This window comes from Callithrix jacchus, chromosome X (assembly GCF_049354715.1).
Source record: "Callithrix jacchus isolate 240 chromosome X, calJac240_pri, whole genome shotgun sequence".
Taxonomy (NCBI): domain Eukaryota; kingdom Metazoa; phylum Chordata; class Mammalia; order Primates; family Cebidae; genus Callithrix; species Callithrix jacchus.
Window position 1 is genome coordinate 68,945,076 of NC_133524.1, and position 16,536 is coordinate 68,961,611.

Genomic DNA, 16,536 nt, shown 5'->3' on the forward strand with positions numbered 1-16,536 from the left:
GAGTAAATCGCTTTGGCTTTGTGTGCCAAGACGCAAAATAGAGGCAATTTTGTAGGTCCTTATAATACAAACATTTAAAATGTAAAAACTAGCCCACTCGCGTGGTAGTCGCCACCGCAGCCGCCCAAGAGGAGCTGGGTGGGGGAGGACGGTGGCCCGCGACGCGGCAGGGTGGCCTGGGCTTTGGCCTCCCTCCCATTCCCTGGAAGCGGGCCCGCGGCCAGCGCGGGAGCAGCAGCAGCAGTAGAGGCGGAGGCTCCAGCGTGTCTCTCTCCTCCCCCTCAGCCTGAGCCAGAGGAGGCCAGGTGGCCCGAGTGTCTGGAGGGGGATCCGCTGCGCGAGAATGGGGCTTCTCTTCACTGGAATGTGCAGACTGTTCCATCACCAGGAGCACAAAGTTGCCATTGTTAGTCTGGATAATGCAGGGAGGACTACCACCCTGTACCAATTTTCTATGAATGAAATTGCACATACCTCTCCATAATAGGAGGTAATGTAGAAGAGATCGTGTTTAAGAATACACGTTTCCTAATGTGGGATATTGGTGGCCAAGAATCTCTTCGTTCTTCCTGGAACACTTACTATACAAATACAGAGTTTGCAATAGTTGCCGTGGACAGTACAGACAGAGAGAGAAGATTTCTGTAACTGGAGAAGAACTCTATAAAATGTTAGCACGTGAGGACTTAAGCAAAGCTGGATTGCTGGCTTTTGCTAATAAACAAGATGTTAGAGAATGCATGGCTGTAGCAGAAATCTACCAGTTGTTGAAGCTAACTTCTATTGGAGATCACCAGTGGCATATCCAGGCATGCTGTGCTCTAAGTCAAAATGCAAATCAGCACAGAGATTCAGTTTCCAATATTTTTAAAATGTAATGTTACTTACGAAAAGTATTTCGCTTAAGGTTGTGTATGTATTGTGCATATACCTCAAGTTTCAGGTAATGACTTTATGTTTTAAAGAAAAACAACACAAATAATAATATCCTTAGTAATAACCATAATGAGGTAAGCGTCGGCATTGGTGTTAAGTACCATTTTATACTTTCTCCCTATGTTCTCTGTCTTGTACCAACCAACTTCCCAAATCATTGAGCTGCTTGTTAAAAAAAAAAAGGAAAAGCTAAAAGCATGACATTGTGTATCGATTTTCTGTTGTCAACCAAAATCACACGCATGGAAACATGTAATTCAACAGAGTGGGATACCCGTCAGATTCTTGGCTTAGTATTACTAATGGGCAACATTGTACAATGAGTTACTATCAGATTATTCCTTTCGGTGGTTCTTATGGCATGTAAATTACTGAATAAGTTATTAATCCATCACTTAGTGAATCACAAATTATGATTAAAATTATCAAATAAATTCTCAGCATTAATTGAAAACTGTTGTGTGAAACATATCTACCCAGAAAAGCAACATTCTGTAATACTATAAAACAACTTAGCTATATCTATCTATCTATATATATATATTTTGAGATGGAGTTTCATTCCTGTTGCCCAGGCTGGAGTGCAATGGGCGATTTTGGCTCGCCTCAACCTCCACCTCCCATGTTCAAGCCATTCTCCTGTCCCAGCCTCCCGAGTAGCTGGAATTACAGGCATGCGGCACCACACCTGACTAAGTTTGTATTTTTAATAGAGATGGGGGTTCCTCCATGTTGGTCAGGCTGCTCTTGAACTCCCAATCTCAGGTGATTCACCTGCCTCGGCTCCCAAAGTGCTGGGATTACAGGCATAAGCCACCATGCCAGGCTGGCTATATTATTTTTAAGTATTAAATATACTTAAAAGTAAGTCAAGCAGTTAAAGTGAATTTCAGAGTAAAAGTAAGGCATGTTTCTGAGCAACACTGATAATTTCTTAATTTGCAAATTTCTTCTTTTTTATTTTGGTACTTGGAATATAGTGTAAGATTTTCTTTTCTAAATTTTGTTGTCTCTTTTATTACATAAATGCATTCTTTGAAAATTACAAAATGCAAGTTTTAAAAAATGATTTTCAGAATTTGGCTTAAAAATTGATTGATACACAATGTATTATTTGTACTAAGAAGTAACTTGACCCAAAACACCCTTTATGTTGGCTTAGAATTTTTTTTCAGTGTCTGAAAGTCAAAGTTATTCCTGTTACAACTGTAACCAAACTTATCCTAAATGTGTTAAAACATATTCTTTGATACTCTATTTGTATATCTTTCATGCCTTGAAAAATCTGAGGGTCAATCCAAACTCACATACTTTAGCATATTTAAGAAAAAAACTACTTTTTTTTTTTCTTTTTAATTTTTTATTTGATTATAGGTTTTGGGGTACATGAGCAGAGCATGCGAGACAGTTGCGTAGGTACACACATGGCAGTGTGCTTTGCTTTTCTTCTCCCCTTCACCCACATTTGGCATTTCTCCCCAGGCTATCCCTCCCCACCTCCCCCTCCCACTGGCCCTCCCCTTTTCCCCCCAGTAGACCCAGTGTTTAGTACTCCCCTTTCTGTGTCCATGTGTTCTCATTTTTCATCACCCGCCTATGAGTGAGAATATGCGGTGTTTCATTTTCTGTTCTTGTGTCAGTTTGCTGAGGATGACGTTCTCCAGATTCATCCATGTCCCTACAAACGACACGAACTCATCATTTCTGATTGCTGCATAATATTCCATGGTGTATATGTGCCACATTTTTCCAATCCAGTCTATTATCAATGGGCATTTGGGTTGATTCCAGGTCTTTGCTATTGTAAACAGTGCTGCAATGAACATTCGTGTACATGTGTCCTTATAGTAGAACGATTTATAGTCTTTTGGATATATACCCAGTAATGGGATTGCTGGGTCAAATGGAATTTCTATTTCTAAGGCCTTGAGGAATCGCCACACTGTCTTCCACAATGGTTGAACTAATTTACACTCCCACCAACAGTGTAAAAGTGTTCCTTTTTCTCCACATCCTCTCCAGCATCTGTTGTCTCCAGATTTTTTAATGATCGCCATTCTAACTGGCGTGAGATGGTATCTCAATGTGGTTTTGATTTGCATCTCTCTGATGACCAGTGACGATGAGCATTTTTTCATATGATTGTTGGCCTCATATATGTCTTCTTTCGTAAAGTATCTGTTCATATCCTTTGCCCACTTTTGAATGGGCTTGTTTGTTTTTTTCCTGTAAATCTGCTTGAGTTGTTTGTAAATTCTGGATATCAGCCCTTTGTCAGATGGGTAGACTGCGAAAATTTTTTCCCATTCTGTTGGTTGCCGATCCACTCTAGTGACTGTTTCTTTTGCCGTGCAGAAGCTGTGGAGTTTCATTAGGTCCCATTTGTCTATTTTGGCTTTTGTTGCCAATGCTCTTGGTGTTTTGTTCATGAAGTCCTTGCCTACTCCTATGTCCTGGATAGTTTTGCCTAGATTTCCTTCTAGGGTTTTTATGGTGCCAGGTCTTATGTTTAAGTCTTTAATCCATCTGGAGTTAATTTTAGTGTAAGGTGTCAGGAAGGGGTCCAGTTTCTGCTTTCTGCACATGGCTAGCCAGTTTTCCCAACACCATTTGTTAAACATGGAATCCTTGCCCCGTTGCTTGTTTTTGTCAGGTTTATCAAAGATTGTATAGTTGTATGTATGTTGTGTTGCCTCCGGTGCCTCTGTTTTGTTCCATTGGTCTATATCTCTGTTTTGGTACCAGTACCATGCTGTTTTGATTACTGTAGCCTTGTAGTATAGTTTGAAATCCGGTAGTGTGATGCCCCCCGCTGTGTTCTTTTTGCTTAGAATTGACTTGGCTATGCGGGCTCTCTTTTGGTTCCATATGAAGTTCATGGTGGTTTTTTCCAGTTCTGTGAAGAAAGTCAATGGTAGCTTGATGGGGATAGCGTTGATTCTGTAAATTACTTTGGGCAGTATAGCCATTTTCACGATATTAATTCTTCCTAACCATGAACATGGAATGTTTCTCCATCTGTTTGTGTCCTCTCTGATTTCGTGGAGCAGTGGTTTGTAGTTCTCCTTGAAGAGGTCCCTTACGTTCCTAGTGAGTTGTATTCCAAGGTATTTTATTCTTTTTGTAGCAATTGCGAATGGCAGTTCGCTCTTGATTTGGCTTTCTTTAAGTCTGTTATTGGTGTAGACGAATGCTTGTGATTTTTGCACATTGATTTTATATCCTGAGACTTTGCTGAAGTTGTTTATCAGTTTCAGGAGTTTTTGGGCTGAGGCGATGGGGTCTTCTAGGTATACTATCATGTCGTCTGCAAATAGAGACAATTTGGCTTCCACCTTTCCTATTTGAATACCCTTTATTTCTTTTTCTTGCCTGATTGCTCTGGCTAGAACTTCCAGTACTATATTGAATAGGAGTGGTGAGAGAGGGCATCCTTGTCTAGTGCCAGATTTCAAAGGGAATGCTTCCAGTTTTTGCCCATTCAGTATGATATTGGCTGTTGGTTTGTCATAAATAGCTTTTATTACTTTGAGATACGTTCCATCGATACCGAGTTTATTGAGGGTTTTTAGCATAAAGGGCTGTTGAATTTTGTCAAATGCCTTCTCTGCGTCAATTGAGATAATCATGTGGTTTTTGTTTTTGGTTCTGTTTATGTGGTGAATTACGTTGATAGACTTGCGTATGTTGAACCAGCCTTGCATCCCCGGGATGAATCCTACTTGATCATGACGAATAAGTTTTTTTATTTGCTGTTGCAATCGGCTTGCCAATATTTTATTGAAGATTTTTGCATCTATGTTCATCATGGATATTGGCCTGAAGTTTTCTTTTCTCGTTGGGTCTCTGCCGGGTTTTGGTATCAGGATGATGTTGGTCTCATAAAATGATTTGTGAAGGATTCCCTCTTTTTGGATTGTTTGAAATAGTTTTAGAAGGAATGGTACCAGCTCCTCCTTGTGTGTCTGGTAGAATTCGGCTGTGAACCCGTCTGGACCTGGGCTTTTTTTGTGAGGTAGGCTCTTAATTGCTGCCTCGACTTCAGACCTTGTTATTGGTCTATTCATAGTTTCAGCTTCCTCCTGGTTTAGGCTTGGGAGGACACAGGAGTCCAGGAATTTATCCATTTCTTCCAGGTTTGCTAGTTTATGCGCATATAGTTGTTTGTAATATTCTCTGATGATGGTTTGAATTTCTGTGGAATCTGTGGTGATTTCCCCTTTATCATTTTTTATTGCATCCATTTGGTTGTTCTCTCTCTTTTTTTTAATCAATCTGGCTAGTGGTCTGTCTATTTTGTTGATCTTTTCAAAAAACCAGCTCTTGGATTTATTGATTTTTTGAAGGGTTTTCGTGTCTCAATCTCCTTCAGCTCAGCTCTGATCTTAGTAATTTCTTGTCTTCTGCTGGGTTTTGAGTTTTTTTGATCTTGCTCCTCTAGCTCTTTCAATTTTGACGATAGGGTGTCAATTTTGGATCTCTCCATTCTCCTCATATGGGCACTTATTGCTATATACTTTCCTCTAGAGACTGCTTTAAATGTGTCCCAGAGGTTCTGGCACGTTGTGTCTTCGTTCTCATTGGTTTCGAAGAACTTCTTTATTTCTGCCTTCATTTCGTTGTTTACCCAGTCAACATTCAAGAGCCAGTTGTTCAGTTTCCATGAAGCTGTGCGGTTCTGGGTCGGTTTCTGAATTCTGAGTTCTAACTTGATTGCACTATGGTCTGAGAGGCTGTTTGTTATGATTTCAGTTGTTTTGCATTTGTTGAGCAGTGCTTTACTTCCAATTATGTGGTCAATTTTAGAGTAGGTGTGATGTGGTGCTGAGAAGAATGTGTATTCTGTGGATTTGGGGTGGAGAGTTCTGTAAATATCCACCAGGTTTGCTTGCTCCAGGTCTGAGTTCAAGCCCTGGATATCCTTGTTGATTTTCTGTCTGGTTGATCTGTCTAGTATTGACAGTGGAGTGTTAAAGTCTCCCACTATTATTGTGTGGGAGTCTAAGTCCTTTTGTAAGTCATTAAGAACTTGCCTTATGTATCTGGGTGCTCCTGTGTTGGGTCCATATATGTTTAGGATCGTTAGCTCTTCTTGTTGTATCGATCCTTTTACCATTATGTAATGGCCTTCTTTGTCTCTTTTGATCTTTGTTGCTTTAAAGTCTATTTTATCAGAGATGAGAATTGCAACTCCTGCTTTTTTTTGCTTTCCATTAGCTTGGTAAATCTTCCTGCATCCCTTTATTTTGAGCCTTTGTGTATCCTTGCATGTGAGATGGGTTTCCTGGATACAACACACTGCTGGGTTTTGGCTTTTTATCCAATTTGCCAGTCTGTGTCTTTTGATTGGTGCATTTAGTCCATTTACATTTAGGGTTAATATTGTTATGTGTGAATTTGATACTGCCATTTTGATGCTAAGTGGCTGTTTTGACTGTTAGTTGTTGTAGATTCTTCATTATGTTGAAGCTCTTTAGCATTCAGTGTGATTTTGGAATGGCTGGTACTGATTGATCCTTTCTATGTGTAGTGCCTCTTTTAGGAGCTCTTGTAAAGCAGGCCTGGTGGTGACAAAATCTCTGAGTACTTGCTTGTTCACAAAGGATTTTATTCTTCCTTCACTTCTGAAGCTCAGTTTGGCTGGATATGAAATTCTGGGTTGAAAGTTCTTTTCTTTAAGAATGTTGAATATTGGCCCCCACTCTCTTCTGGCTTGTAGTGTTTCTGCCGAGAGATCTGCTGTGAGTCTGATGAGCTTCCCTTTGTGGGTGACCCGACCTTTCTCTCTGGCTGCCCTTAGTATTCTCTCCTTTATTTCAACCCTGTTGAATCTGAGGATTATGTGCCTTGGGGTTGCTCTTCTTGCGGAATATCTTTGTGGTGTTCTCTGTATTTCCTGCAATTGAGTGTTGGCTTGTCTTGCTAGGTGGGGGAAATTTTCCTGGATGATGTCCTGAAGAATATTTTCCAGCTTGGATTCATTCTCTTCGTCCCCTTCTGGTACACCTATCAAACGTAGGTTACGTCTTTTCACATAGTCCCACATTTCTTGGAGACTGTTCATTCCTTTTTGCGCTTTTTTCTCTGATCTTGGTTTCTCGTTTTATTTCATTGAGTTGGTCTTCGACTTCAGATATTCTTTCTTCTGCTTGGTCAATTCGGCTATTGAAACTTGTGTTTGCTTCGCGAAGTTCTCGTATTGTGTTTTTCAGCTCCTTTAATTCATTCATATTCCTCTCTAAGGTATCCATTCTTGTTATTTCCTTGAATCTTTTTTCAAATCTTTTTTCAAGGTTCTTAGTTTCTTTGCATTGATTTAATACATGATCTTTTAGCTCACAAAAGTTTCTCATTATCCACCTTCTGAAGTCTAATTCCGTCATTTCGTCACAGTCATTCTCCGTCCAGCTTTGCTCCCTTGCTGGTGAGGAGTTTTGGTCCTTTCTAGGAGGCGAGGTGTTCTGGTTTTGGGTGATTTCCTCCTTTTTGCGCTGGTTTCTTCCCATCTTTGTGGATTTGTCCGCTGGTCGTCTGCGTAGTTGCTGACTTTTCGTTTGGGTCTCTGAGTGGACACCCAGAATGTTGATGATGAAGTATTTCTGTTGCTTGGTTTTCCTTCTACCAGTCTAGCCCCTTCGCTGTACGACTGCTGAGGTCCGCTCCAGACCCTGCTTGTCTGGGGTGCACCTCTAGTAACTGTGGCACAGTGAGGGATGCTACCAGTTTCTTTTTCTGCTCTCTTTGTCCCAGGATGATGCCTGCCTAATGTCAGTCTTTTGGATATAGAGGGGTCAGGGAGCTGCTTGAGGAGACAGTTTGTACTTTATAGGGGTTTAATTGCTAAGCTGTGCACTCTGTTGTTCATTCAGGGCTGTTATGCTGCTATGTTTGATTCTGCTGCAACAGAGCTCATTAAAAAACCCTTTTTTTTTTTTTTTTTCTCAAATGCTCTGTGTTGAGGGGTTTGGGCTTTATTTTTGGATGTCCAATCAGGTGTCCTGCCCAGCTAGAAGGCAGACTAGCCACTGTTTGGCTGCCGAGGCTCCGCCCTGCTGTTGTGTGATTCGTGCTGTTCCTGCCGGCTCTGCTGTGGTCTCCGCCACGCCCTGCGGCGGAGTCTCTTCGTTGTAGCGTGTTGCCTCAGCAACGGCAGGCTGCGTCAGCAGTGGGCGTGTATCTCAGTTGGGGCGGGTTGCCTCAGCAACGGCTGGCTGCGTCAGCAGTGGGCGGGTATCTCAGTTTGGGCGGGTTGCCTCGGCAACGGCTGGCTGCGTCAGCAGTGGGCGTGTATCTCAGTTGGGGCGGGTTGCCTCCGTAGTGGTGGACGCCCCTCTTCCACAAAGCGTCTCGGACCGTCTGCTCGGGATAGTTTGAAATCGCGGTTTTGTTCGTCCCACTGGGTATCCCAATCCCTGCAATCCCCTGGGCTGGCCTATTGTCCAAGTCTCGTTCAGTCTCAAGTTCAGCCCTCTCAAGTCTCAGGTTGCCAGTTCAACAGGGCACCCGGACAAGCGCGCCCTGTGGGGATTGCTGGGTAGGGCCGGCCACCGCCGCCCCGGCTGCCGGCTTCGCCAGGCAGACCTACTGCCTGGGGTCCCATGTCTTTTTTATACTTGGGAGTTTCCCCGTTCTGTGGGCAACAAAGATCAGTCTGGAAATGCCGCTCTGACTCACCGTTTGCAGATTCAACGAGAAGAGCTCCAATCCTGGGTTGTTCTCACAGCGCCATCTTGAGTCCTCCCTCCAAAAAACTACTTTTAATATCAGCCTTTTAAATTTCATGAAGATTCCGGTGAGGAATAACAGTATAGGCTTTAAGTATTAACAAAACTTAGAAAGTTTTTTTCTATAAAATGGGAAGTACTCAGTATCAATCCAGGTCAGGCATGGGAGATCAATATTTAACACTGGATGTCCTGTGTTTTATATTTATATTGTTCAAACTGCAAGCATAATGTTTTATCTTTGTCCACATGGTTTTACGAAACTAAATCTTACATTACTGAAATAAATAAATGAGTAAAATAAAATGTAAAAACTGGCTGGGTATGGTGGCTCATGCCTATAATCCCAGCACTTTGAGGTTGCAGTGAGCTGAGGTGGCACCACCGCATTCCAGCCTGGGTGACAGAGTGAGAATCTGCCTGAAAAAAAAAAAAAAAATATATATATATATATATATATATATATATATATACACACACACACACATATATGTATACATACACATATATATACACATTCTGTTTTTAGCTTGCAAGCCATCCAAAAACAGGTGGTTGGCTTGATTTGTCCTGTGGGCTGTAGTTTATTGACCCCGAGTTTGTTTGTTTTTTATTTTAGACAGAGTCTTGCTCTGTCCCCTGGTCTGGAGTGCAGTTGTGCGATCTCGGCTCATTGCAACCTGCAACCTCTGCCTCTGTGTTAAAGCTATTTTCCTGCCTCAGCCTCCTGAGTAGCTGGGATTATAGGCATGTGCCACCATGTCCGGCGAATTTTTGTATTTTTAGTAGAGATGGGGTTTCACCATGTTGGTCAGGCTGGTGTCGAACTCGGACCTCAGGATCTGCCCGCTTCAGCCTCCCAAAGTGCTGGGATTACAAGCGTGAGCCACCGTGCCTGGTTTGTCGACTCCTAGTTTCAACCACACCTCTAAACAGAAAACTCCCAATTGGTACCTTCCCACCTCTTTCTAGAATTCCAGATCTGTGCTTCCAATTGCCTATAGGGCAGCTACACTTGCTCTCCTACACTCACCTCAAATTCAGTGTGTTCAAGGCAAAAATTTCTCACTCTCCAAATCACTTCCTTTTCCTGAATTCCCTGTTTTTGCTAGTGGTGCCATAATTCTCTCAGTCACTCAGGTCTACAATCTGTCACGTCTGCCTTTTTCTTCCTCTCTAAACTATTGGCGGTGTTACTTCCTAACTATCTCTTGAAAACTTCACCTGTCCTCCAGTCCGTACGTAGTCCGTTGTGGTCCAAGGCCCCAGCATCTCTTGCCTGGACAACTGTCACAGGCAAGGAGACTTCTTTTCCTCCAGAGTGGAGTTGGGGAGAATTCACTGGTCTACCTATCTCCATTCTGTTGTTCCCATCTAATAAGGCTCTATACTGCAGCAGGGATTTTTATTTTTTAGGTCCTCTTCAATTTTTTGGAAGAGTTTCAGGATGACTGATGTTAATTTTTTTTTTTTTTTTTTTTGAGATGGAATGTCGCTCTGTGGCCAGGCTGGAGTGCAGTGGTGTGATCTTGGCTCACTGCAACCTGCAACCTCTGCCTCCCAGGTTCAAGACATTCTCCTGCCTCAGCCTCCAGAGTAGCTGGGACTATAGGCGCCTGCCACCACGCCTGGCCAATTTTTTGTGTTTTAGTAGAGACAGGGTTTCCCCATGTTGGCCAGAATGGTCTCGAACTCCTGACATCGTGGTCCACCAGCCTTGGCCTCCCAGTGTTGGGATTACAGGCGTGAACCAGTGCACCCGGCCTGGTGTTAATTCTTTAAATGTTTGGTAGAATTCACCAGCAAAGCCATCTGGTGCTGAAGATTAGAAGGAGTCTGCTTTAATGCTCATGCTGGAATGCAGTGGTGTAATCTCAACTCACTGCAACCTTCAACTTCTGGGTTCAAGAGATTCTTGTGCCTCAGCCTCCTAAGTAACTGGGATTACAGGCATGTGCCACGATGCCTGGCTAATTTTTATATTTGTAGTAGAGATAGGGTTTTACCATGTTGCCAAGCTGGTCTCAAATTCTTGAGCTCAAGGGATCCACCAGCCTCGGCCTCCCAAAGTGCTGGGATTACAGGCGCGAGCCACTGCATCAGGCCCCTTAGGAGGTTTTTGAATATTGATTCAATCACCTTCATGATTCAGTTTTGGTAGGTTGTATATTTCTGGGAATTTACCCATTTCTTCTTTGTTATCCAACTTGTTGGCAAAAATTTGTCCATAATAGTCTCTTAAAATCATTTTATTTCTGTGATGTTTGTTATAATGCCTCTTTCTTTCCTTCCTTCCTTCCTTTCTTTCTTTCATTTCTTTCTCTTTCTTTTCCTTCCTTCCTTCCCTTTTTTTCTTCCCTTCCTTCCCATCCCCTCCCTCCCTCTCTCCCTTCTTTCCTTCCTTCCTCTCATTCTCTCTTTGGAGTCTCTGTCACCCAGGCTGGAATGCAGTGGAAAGATCTTGGCTCACTGCAGCCACCACCTCCCGGGTTCAAGGGATTCTCTCTCTCGCCTCCGCCTCCGGAGTAGCTGGGATTGCAGGCACCTGCCACCGAGCCCACCTAATCTTTGTATTTTTTTTTTTTTTTTTTGAGACGGAGTTTCCCTCTTGTTAACCAGGCTGGAGTACAATGGTGCTATCTCTGCTCACCGCAACTTCCACCTCCTGGGTTCAAGCAATTCTTCTGCCTCAGCCTCCCGAGTAGCTGGGACTACAGGCTGTGCCACCAGGCCCAGCTAATTTTTGTATTTTTAGCAGAGGTGGGGTTTCACCATGTTGGCCAGGCTGGTCTTGAATTCCTGACCTCGTGATCCACCCGCCTTGGCCTCCCAAAGTGCTGGGATCACAGGCGTGAGTCACTGTGCCCAGCCTTCCTCTTTCATTTCTGATTTTATTTCTGATTTTAGTCTTTCCTCTTTTTTCCTTAATCTAGCTAAGCATTTGTTGACTTTGTGGATCTTTTCAAAAACAAACTCAGTTTTATTGATTTTTTCTATTGTTCTTCTATTTCATTTTTCTCTGCTCTAATCTTTACTATTTCCTTCCTTTTGATAGCTTTAGGTTTAGTTTGTTCTCCTTTTTCTAGTTTCATGAGGTGTAAAGTTAGGTTTTTGGAGATTTTTTTTTTTTTTAATTTTTTATTGGATTGTAGGTTTTGGGGTACATGAGCAGAGCGTGCAAGACAGTTGCGTAGGTACACACATGGCAGTGTGCTTTGCTTTTCTTCTCCCCTTCACCCACATTTGGCATTTCTCCCCAGGCTATCCCTCCCCACCTCCCCCCGGAGACTTTTTGAGATGTATGCATTTCCAGCTATAAACTTTTCTGTTGGTACTGCTTTTGCTGCATCCCATAGGTTTTGGTATGTTGTGTTTTTATTTTCATTTGTCTCAAGGTATCTTCTAATTTCCCTTGTGACTTCTTTAAAAAAAAATTCAATAGCTTTAGGTGTACAAATGTTTTTTGGTAACATGAATGGATTACATAGTGGTGAAGTCTGAGACTTCAGAGCACCCATTACCCGAGTAGTGTACATTGTACCCAATATGCATATTTTTTATCCCTTATCCTTCCCACCGTCCCCCTTTCTGAGTCTCCAGTGTCCCTTGTACCACTCTGTAAGCTGTGGCATACCCATAGCTTAGCTTTCACTTAACGGCCTCCAGCTGCATCCAAGTTGCGGCAAAAGACATTATTTTGTTCTTTTTTATGGCTGCGTATTCCGTGGTGTATGCCACATTTTCTTTATCCATTCATTGGTTGATGGGCACTTAGGTTGGTTTCATATCCTTCCAATTGCGAATTGTGCTGTGATAAACATATGTGTGCAGGTGTCTTTTTTGATAGAATGACTTCTTTTTCTTTGCGTAGATACCCAGTAGTGGGATTGCGGGATCAAATGGTAGATTCCTGTAGTTCTTTGAGAAATCTCCTACTGTTTTCCAAAGAAATTGTACTAATTTACATTCCTACTAGCAGTGTATAAATGTTCCTTTTCCACCACATCCATGCCAACATCTATGGGATTACAGGCGTGCTCCACCACTCCTGGCTTGCAAGTCATCCAGAAACGCATGGGTTTGATTTGGCCTGTGGGCTGTAGTTTGTTGATCCTTTGTTTTTTGGCTTTTTAATAATGGCAATTCTGGGCCAGGTGTGTAATCCCAGCACTCTGGGAGGCCGAGGCAAGTGGATCACCTGAGGTCAGGAGTTCGAGACCAGTCTGGCCAACATGGTGAAACCCCGTCTCTGCTAAAAATACAAAAATTAGCCAGGCGTGTTGGTGAGTGCCTGTAATCCCAGCTACTTGGGAAGCTGAGGCCGGAGAATCACTTGAACCCGGGAAGCAGAGGTTGCAGTGAGCTGAGATTGCACCATTGCACTCCAGCCTGGGTGACAGAGTGAAGCTCTGTCTCAATATTGTGGTTTTAATTTGCATTTCCCTGATGATTAGTGATGTTGAACAATTTTTCACATATGTATTGGCCATTTGTGTATCTTTGTTTGAGAAACATCTATTTGTGTCATTTGCCCACTTTTTGATAGTATTATTTGTTTTTTTTCTTGCTGATTTATTTGAGTTTATTTGCAGATTTCTGGATATGAATCCTCTGTCGGATGCGTAGCTTGCAAATATTTTCTCCCATTCTGAGGATTATTGATGATTTCTTTTCTTTCTTTTTTTAATTTTTTTTTTTTTTTTGTGATGGAGTTTCGCTCCTCTTGTTGCCCAGGCTGGAGTGCAATGACACAACCTCGGCTCACTGCAACCTCCGCCTCCCAGGTTCAAACGATTCTCCTCCCTCAGCCTCCCAAGTAGCTGGGATTACAGGCATGCACCACCATGCCCGGCTAATCTTGTATTTTTAGTAGAGATGGGTCTTCTCCATGTTGGTCAGGCTGGTCTCGAACTCCTGACCTCCGGTGATCTACCCACGTCCGCCTCTCAAAGTGCTGGGATTACAGGCGTGAACCACCACACCCGGCCTACTCTGATGATTTCTTTTGCTGTGCAGAAGGTTTTTAAAATTAAGTCTTATTTATTTATTTTTGCTTTTGTTCCATTTGCTTTTGAGGTCTTAGTCATAAATTCTTTGCCAAGGCCTATGTCCAGAAGAGTTTTACCTAGGTTTTCTTCTAAAATTTTTATGGTGTCAGGCCTTAGATTTATGTCTTTAATTCATCTTGGGTTGACTTTCGTATATGGTGAGAAACAAGGGTCCAGTTTCATTCTTGTACATGTGCCCATCCAGTTTTCCCAGCACCATTTATTCAACAGGGCACCCTTTCTCCAGTTTATGTTCTTGTATGCTTTGTTGACGATCCACTGGTTGTATGTAAGTATTTGGCTTTATTTCTGGGTTCTCTATTCTGTTCCATTGGTTTATGTATCTAGTTTTATACCAGTACCATACTGTGTTGGTTATCATAGCCTTGTAATATGATTTGAAGTCAGGTAATGTGATACGTCCAGATTTATTATTTTTGCTTAGGATTGCTTTGGCTATTCAGGCTCTTTTTTGGCTCTATATGAATTTTAGTATTTTTTTTCTTTTTCTTCTTTTCTTTTCTTTTTTTTTTTAATTTGAGACAGCGTCTCACTCTGTTACCCAGGCTGGAGTGCAGTGCTATGCTCATGACTCATTGCAGCTCAAATGTCTGGTCTGAAGCGAGTTTCCCACCTCAGTCTCCTGAGTAGCTGGGGCACCAGGCGCATGCCACCATGCCCAGCTAATTAAAAATTTTTTGTAGTGATGGCATCTTGTTATGTTGCCCAGGTTGGTGTTGAACTCATGGGTTCAAGGGACCCCACTGCCTCAGCTTCCTAAAGTGGTGGGACTATAAGCATGAGCTACTGCACCTTGCCTCTTTTAGAGTCTCTGAAAAATGATTTTGGTATTTTGATAGGAGTTGCATTGAATTTGTAGATTGCTTTGGACAATATGGTCACTTTCACAATATTGACTCTTTTTTTTTAGACAGAGTCTTACTCTGTAGCCCAGGCTGGAGTGCAGTGGTGTGATCTCAGCTTACTGCAACCTCTGCCTCCCGAGCTCAAGAGATTCTCCCACCTCAGTCTCCCGAATAGCTGTGATCACTGGCACATGTGACCATGCTCAGCTAATTTTTGTACTTTTTGTAGAGACAGGGTTTCACTATGCTGTCCAGGCTGGTCTCAAACTCCTGGGCTCAAGAAATTCACCTGCCTTGACCTCTCAAAGTGCTTGTATTACAGTCAGGAGTCATTGCACCTGGCCTCAACTCTTCCAATCCATGAGCATGGGATGTATTTCCATTTGTTTTTGTCATCTTTGATTTCATTCAACAGTGTTTTGTAGTTTTCCTTCTAGAGATGATTTACCTCCTTCCCAAAGGAAATGAAATCACCGCCTCGTAAAGATATGTTCACTCCCATATCTATTGCAGCATTATTCACAATAGCCAAGATATGGAAACAATGTAAGCTGATTTTCTTTATCCATTTACACACACACACACACACACACACGCACGCACGCACACACACACACACACACACACACACACACACAGAGAGAGATTATTCAGCCTTAAAAAAGGAGATCCTGTCTTTTGCCACATCATGGATAGACCTGGAGTACATTATACTAAGTGAAATAAGTCAGGCACAGAAAAAAATATTGCATGATGTCTCTTACATGTAGAATCTTTAAAAAGGTCAAATGTACAGAGACAGAGAATAAAACAGTGGTTACCAGGGATAGGGTGGGAGGAAGAAGAGGAAATGGGGAAATGCAGGTGAAAAGTAGCAGTTATGTAGGATGAACATGTCTAGAGACCTAATGTACAACATGAGGACTAGAGTTAATAAAATTGTATCTACCAGGGGTTTTTATTAAATAAGTAGATGTTTAGCCACTCTTGTTACAAAAAAAGTAACTGTGTGAAGTGATAACGTTAATTTCCTTCACTACAGTAACCATCTTATTATCTACATGTATCCCATAACATGTTGTAAACCTCAAATATACACAATAAAACTTATTAAAAGTATTCTAGCTGAAGAAGGCTGGATTCTATCACAGTAATGGCGAGTTAGCATATTGATTCTAAGATATACTTTTAAAAAAATGTTTTCATGTCTCTGAAATCAGAATGCTTCTGAGAGTCAGTGATGATGGTTGGCCGTTTGATAGTTTTGTGATCCGGTTGTCATTGCATGTGCATGAAATTCCCTTGTAAGATCAAGAAAGCGTCTTCACTGAAAGGGTGCAGATGGGGTCTCAGCAGCTTGGAAGGAGATCCTGGAACCCACAGTGAAACAGTGTGTCAATAAACGCTGTATCACCAAAGAATAGTGTGGGGTGCAAATCCAGCAACACAGACAGCACTAACGTAAAAAAGGATTCAGAAGAGTTCTATGCTAAATATAAAGAACTTCTAGGAAGAGGACTCAAGATGGCGCTGTGAGAACAACCCAGGATTGAAGCTCTCGCTGGACGCACGGAGAGGGTGAGTCGGGGAAGCATTTCCAGACGGATCTTAGTTGCCCACAGAACGGGGAAATTCCCAGGTATAAAAGAGACACGGGACGCCAGGCAGAGGTCTCCGCTGGCGTAGCCGGCAGCCGGTGTGGCTCCGGCCCGCGCCGGAGCGCAGAGGCGCTCCACAGCGCTCCATACAAAAGCGCACTGTTACGGGTGCCCTGTTGAACCGGCAAACTAAGACCCGAGAGGGCTGAACTTGAGACTGAACGGGTCTTGAACTGTGACCCAGCCCAGGAAATCCCAGGGACTCAGCGTTTGGGGGAGCGCAGTGCGACAAACAAAATGGCGATTCCAAACGCTCCCGGTGAATAGGTTTTTTTTTTAAAGTGCAGCCCCGCGGGGGAGGGGC

At 42.6% G+C, this 16,536-nt stretch overlaps 1 pseudogene; it reads left to right on the forward strand.

Moving 5' to 3' along the window:
* The first annotated feature begins 343 nt into the window (after positions 1-343).
* LOC144581053 (ADP-ribosylation factor-like protein 5A) overlaps positions 344-16,536 on the forward strand; it is a 42,067-nt pseudogene continuing 25,874 nt past the window's right edge.